The 6,219-nt window shown below is 38.5% G+C and overlaps 3 non-coding genes across 3 annotated transcripts; 2 read left to right on the forward strand and 1 right to left on the reverse strand.

Annotated features, from left to right (window-relative positions):
- Positions 1–2,762: 2,762 nt before the first annotated feature.
- trnan-guu lies at positions 2,763–2,836 on the reverse strand. The gene has a single exon. It is a non-coding gene; the product is annotated as a tRNA-Asn (tRNA).
- A 1,172-nt stretch (positions 2,837–4,008) lies between these two features.
- trnan-guu lies at positions 4,009–4,083 on the forward strand. Its single transcript has one exon. It is a non-coding gene; the product is annotated as a tRNA-Asn (tRNA).
- Positions 4,084–5,871: 1,788 nt separating this feature from the next.
- On the forward strand, positions 5,872–5,945 carry trnan-guu. The gene has a single exon. It is a non-coding gene; the product is annotated as a tRNA-Asn (tRNA).
- Positions 5,946–6,219: the final 274 nt, after the last annotated feature.

The raw sequence follows: 6,219 nt of genomic DNA on the forward strand, positions 1-6,219 counted from the left end.
TTTGTCTCTTTTGTACTCTAAATTTCCCCACATAGAAAAATACCAAAGCACTAAAAGATGATTGTATTTTAGAACATTATTATGCTTTGATATTACTAAACATTGTTCCCAGCCTGTTTCAATGAAGTGTTCAGTCGGGTCTTCTGTTCGCATTAGGCTGAAACAGAAATGACCAGGGTTGAGTGGACAGATACAAACACTAACGTTTAAAATATACATCGGACTCATAGAGCTTAATGAAATGTCTTTACATTTTTCTATAGTACTATATTCTTATCTGGCCAGTCAGAATCTAGAGAGACATTTTACTAAGGATTTGTGGTTACACTCATTGTGAACACAAAATAATGAAACGATAATAGAGATGGCTTACCACTATACCTTGCTGTGTATCATCGCACCTTGCAATATCATCTTTAATTCTCCTTCCAAACCTGAATGATCCTCATTCAAACCTGCAATTTTTTAAAGATGATCTTGTTTTGCTCATGGTGCACTCTACACGTCCAGATTCCACGGTATTGCACTGGCAGGTAAGGGATAGGTGGAGCGCTAGAGGAGGCGGGTCTAGGGTCACAGGTTGAGCTGACGGAGAAAAGAAGGGAGGAGGTGGAGCCAGGTCCACAGGGAGAGCTCCGGGAGCTGTTTGGGGAGGAGCCAGAGTGGGTGTCAGTTGCGGATGGCGATGGGGAGCTTGAGGAGGAGCTGCCACTGGAGGAGGTGGAGCTGCTGCTGGAGGAGGTTGGTACTGGAACCTCTCGGGATACAAGCCGTGGCATATCGGGGTCCGAGGGGTTTAGTAGCAGGATGGAGGTCCAGGTGTAAGACTGGAAAGCAGAAACAAAATCAACTTTTAAAGTTTCTGCTGCTGCATGATCACATTAACTTACTTACATCATCACAATCCAAAATACTATTCTGTCATAATAATGTTGGAGCAGGTCTTATGATCAAGGCAGCTGGTCAAATATCAGTGTGATGATATAATGGCGATGGAAACAGAGACTGTGCTTCCCTTTTCATCATCAAGGCAAAGATTGTGAAGTGTCACATTGAAAATGACCATTTCTTTAGAAAATGTAAGTTTAACCTTTTGTTAGGGTTAGGGTAATTAGGGCCCTATTGTGATCGTAAAGATTATGTAATCGCTTATTAGAGGTGCTACACATACTCAAAAAAGTTGTTATCAGAACCAGTGAAAAATACGATATTTTAGGGGTCTCGGCCATGAGCTGTGCAAAATGATTCAATAGCGCCACCTACAAAATTGCAAAAAAAATCGACATAGATGAAATTTTCGTCGAAATGAACGAAATTCGGCGAGCACGTGTAACATGTCAGGACCTAAATAAAAGGCTTTGGCAGCCATGACCTTTGACCAACCGGAATTTGGGCATTTTTCCACATCATACTTTTACGAACTCCTCCGACAGATTTTGCATGAGCAACTTCTATTTTGGGGTGTGTCACCTCGAGACCGATGGGATCAAAAGTCATCAAAATCCTGTGTTTTCTTCAGAGGCCCTTGCCGTGACGATGTGGCAAAGACATGGCCTTTCGCGATCCGTTGCCATTTAACAGGAAGTCGCCACTGATCAGAGGTACATCAAAGGTACAAGGAACATTTGACCCAACATTTACAGCCTTGATAACGGTCCCGCCCTGGCTTCTGAGAGCCATGACATCAGACCAACAGCAAGTCGGCCATTTTGATTTCAGTGTGCGAATTTGGCAATTTTTGGACAGAAATACCTTCTCATGTGTGTAGGAACATTTTTTCTGGACATGCTAGTCTCGCAAGCAACGCTGATGAAAGGTTATGAAAGACCGTTGAAAGCCATAGGCGGCAAAGATTAATGTGGCTACATGATGGGGGGTGTTCCTCCGCCTCACAGGTCTACCTGCGATTGCATCCATCGCACACATTGGTACTCTGGCCCGCACAACGCTGCTTGCAGCATTAATTTTCCTTGTGAAATGATATTGTATAAGGTTAACATTAATATCAGTTATTGGTTCCTATTAATATCAGTATGCCGTTGGTGTGTTTTGGAAATATGAGAAGAGCAGTTGATTTATTAAACGTATGAATAATTTTTTTATATTTTTTTAACATATTCTAAATCAAGAAAATGAGATGAAGTAATTTGCTGAATGTCCTGATATCTACTTGCTTTGATTAATTCAGTGCTGGTCATAAATAATATGTAGTTTGCTGCAGTAGGCTACACATCCCACATTATGACGCTAGTTTAAAACATGTATTTTAATATTATTACCATTGGTAGGCTGCAGGAAATAATAATTGAACTGGTCTGTGTAAATCTTTTTAAGTTCATTAAAGGGTTAGTCAGTCTTAATTGACAAATATATCCACAAACACAAACGGGTTTATTTCAGTTTTGAGTGTAAATGAAGGTGAGGTGTTTAATTCTCCTTCAAAACCTAAATGAACGTTTAGACAAATGTCTGTTTAATTTGATAAAGTGAGGCTGAAATTTGACCAAAACTCATTTCATCACATCCGGTCAGCGCAGCGTACTGCACTCTATGGGCACGTGCCCGCTTTATTTTCATTCAGCAAAAATGGAAATTAAAAATGAGATGAGGCGCTGACGTGTTGAAGATTTTTGAGCGGTTAGGATCCAATGTATCAAGACACTGCAAGTAAAGATGGCTGCGTTCAGAGTGATCCAACACTGTAATAACGAAACGAGGAACAATAACGATACAATTGTGTCACGAAAAGCATAAAAGTGTGTCGTCCCTGGGTGGGCTCGAACCACCAACCTTTCGGTTAACAGCCGAACGCGCTAACCAATTGCGCCACAGAGACAGATGGCGCACATTGGTCACTTGGAGAAATATATACATTGTGTATATTGACAGTCGGAAAGGTCTCGGTAACAAAAATCCCTTGCGGCACAAAAAAACATTTATCCTATAGACCACAATTGTAAAAGAGTCTCCTGTAAAACTGTTGACAAGATATCCCCAGCCGTACACGTGCTCCTTTATTAGTCTTTGTATTGTATAGATTTAAGTCATGGAGTTTTAATCTTTGTAAAACTTTTCCAAAGCCCAGAAAAGTCCTATTTCTCTCAGTGACGTCACCGCCGTGGTACGAGCAAGGTGCCGAGTCCTCAACGCGCGGTCACGCTGTGTCGGGAACGAGGATTCGAGGTTACAGTAAATGTAGTACTATGTGCAAAAACTAGAGAGAATTCTGAATAAATGACACAAAGACGAATCTTCACTTTTCACACATCAACATATTTACATGTTGTGGTTTTGCATAACATTAATTATTAGTCACGCGCAAGCACACACACACACACACACACACACGCACGCACACACACACCCTTCTCTCTAACTCCCCATGTTGTCCCCTAGAGTGATATGGGCCTAAATGTTCAGTAACATGCAATATTATTATGATAAATAAAAATTCTTTAAATCCTTCTCGTGTGTTTATTTTCTCTTTTGCAAATCAAATATGCGGGGCATGAATGTATTTCATGAAAAAACGTGGTTCTGCAGTGTTGTGGAAATATTCTAAATGTGTAACTGTTTCAAATCAGAGTCACCATGCATTTCAATTTTAAATTATTTTGCATTTTCTGACGACTATGTGATGTCAAATTAACTATAGACACATCCAATATATACTAATTATTTATCACTATTAAAATCTTGAATAGAATTTACGAAATGTGAATGAATCTCATGTCATAAAACCTTTAATTTCTTTTTAATCCTTGCAGATTATATTTTGCTCCAGTCCACATACTGTAAACATACATGTCACATGTTCATCAGCTTTTCTACTGGACAAACTACATGTCTATAAGAGGTCAAGACCAATATCACAGAGAAACACAACGGTTCCCACAATGAGAAGCACTTGGTGACACTTGAGGAATAAAACTTTGTTGCAGAATTTCACTCAGTTGAGGGAAAAAACATGTCTGGCAAAGTGTCTGTGTGCAACATTTCAGATTGTCCGTCTCTGTGGCACAATTGGGTTAGCGCGTTTGGCTGTTAACCGAAAGGTTGGTGGTTTGAGCCCACCCAGGGACGAGATGTGATTTAATATATTAGATCATCACAGCTAATTAATCCTGCAGACTTTGTTGCCTTTGGTTCTGCATTTATCCCTCAACAAAATGCCTTCATAGTTTCAGACTGCTTCATTAAGTTCTTATCAAAATGATTAATGTTGACAGGGAGGATGAGACACTGCTGACAGCCCATAAAGGAACACACATGAAGTCATTGACTTTCAAAATTAAAACACCCTGAAGAATATGTTGTACTTGTAAAAAAAATGATCGCCAGCGGTGTGACGTCAGTGAATCAAGACATCACGAGGTTAACATGTCGATGAAAAACAATTACGATCGAGAACAAAAGTGACTAATAATTAATGTTATGCAAAACCACAACATGTAAATATGTTGATGTGTAAAACAACGGAAGATGGTTGTCATTTATTCAGTTTCTCTTTAGTTATTGCACATTGTACTACATTTACTGCAAGGATCTGGGGCCCAGACGAAATCCCCAAGCTCATTTCCTAAGCAAGTAGCTACGCCTATGGAACCGTATCTGTCTCACCAGACTTTGAAATTTAAAAAAGGAACTCAATTTCTAGTACAGAATTTTTTTTTGCTTTGAAATTATGTGTGATTTTTTCGCATCTGCATTCAACACTTCAACTGTTGAATAACTGATTTCACTTGTGTGAAATTCTGCATGAAAAAATTCAGATGCAACATCCAGGACACCAAGGATACACAATCGATTCTGTGTGAACTCAAGCCAACATCCAGGCATTCGCAGTGGCAAAGCTAATCTGACTTTTCTGATCAATAACTAACAAACGAAATGTTATTAAAACCCAAGGGCAGCCTCTGCCATGACTAATAAAGGGCCACGTGTATGGCTGTTACAATTGTGGTCTATCTGAAAAATGCTTTTTTTTGGCCATTTACCACTGCAGGACCACGAGTGGTCAATTAGAATTTTCAGTTTTATTTGAATTGCGCCAAATCGCAACATGTCAAAGCACTTTACATTGTGAGGTCAAGAGAAACACAACAGTTCCCACAATGTTGCAGAATCTCACTCAGTTGTGGGAAAAACTGACTCCACGCGACAGATTGACAAAGTCACAAACCGGTCATTCCTTCACAAATGTTTGAGTAACACTCAAACATTTTTGGTTTGAGGGTTTTTGTTTAGTGTGACAGACCATTTCTTCTTTTGACAGAAGTGATTTTGTGGAATTTTGATTTGGAACATTTTTTATTTTGTCTCTCTTTGATTTGTGGATTATGTGTTGATGATTGTTGCTTTTTCTGTTAATATGCTGTCGCATTCTTTGGCACTGATGAGTTCACGCACACACACACGTATGTCAATCGAAAAATATTAATTATTTTGATGAGTAAACTTGGTCTTAATGAAGCGGTCTGAAACAATGAAGGCCTTTTCTTAATCATGGATAATTGCCCATTGGAAGAATGTTCAGAAATATCAATGTTATTCGCCAGGAGACATACATATAGGGACACTGCACTCAGACAATTTCAAATTGTGATGTGTTGTCTTATACATTTAAGATTTAAAGGATACGCACGTAAAAATTTGCTATTTTGTTAATACACTGATCTTGTTTTTGAATGAAATTGTGGTATGTTGTTGGTTGATTTTGCTGGTACTGGTCATTCAGTATATATAGTGTATATATATATATATATATATATATATGTATATATATATATATATATATATACACATATATATATATGTGTATATATATATATATATGTATGTATATATATATATATATGTTCCTCTATATATGTCTCTGTGGCGCAATTGGTTGGCGCGTTTGGCTGTTATCCAAAAGGTTGGTGGTTCAAGCCCACCCAGGGACGATAAACATTAAAATTTCTGAATGTTCTTCACTTCTGCAATTATCCATAATTAAGAAAAGGCCTTCATAGGTTCAGACTGCTTCATTAAGACCAAATTTACTCATCAAAATAATAATGTTTTTCGATTGACATACGTGTGTGTGTGTGCGTGAACTCATCAGTGCCAAAGAATGCGACACTGCTGATGACACATAAACTAACACACATAAAGTAAGTGACTTACTTATTGAAACAGCCTGAAGAAGAATGTTGCCATCTACCCAACCTAACCTTA

This window comes from Scophthalmus maximus, chromosome 14 (assembly GCF_022379125.1).
Source record: "Scophthalmus maximus strain ysfricsl-2021 chromosome 14, ASM2237912v1, whole genome shotgun sequence".
Taxonomy (NCBI): Eukaryota; Metazoa; Chordata; class Actinopteri; order Pleuronectiformes; family Scophthalmidae; genus Scophthalmus; species Scophthalmus maximus.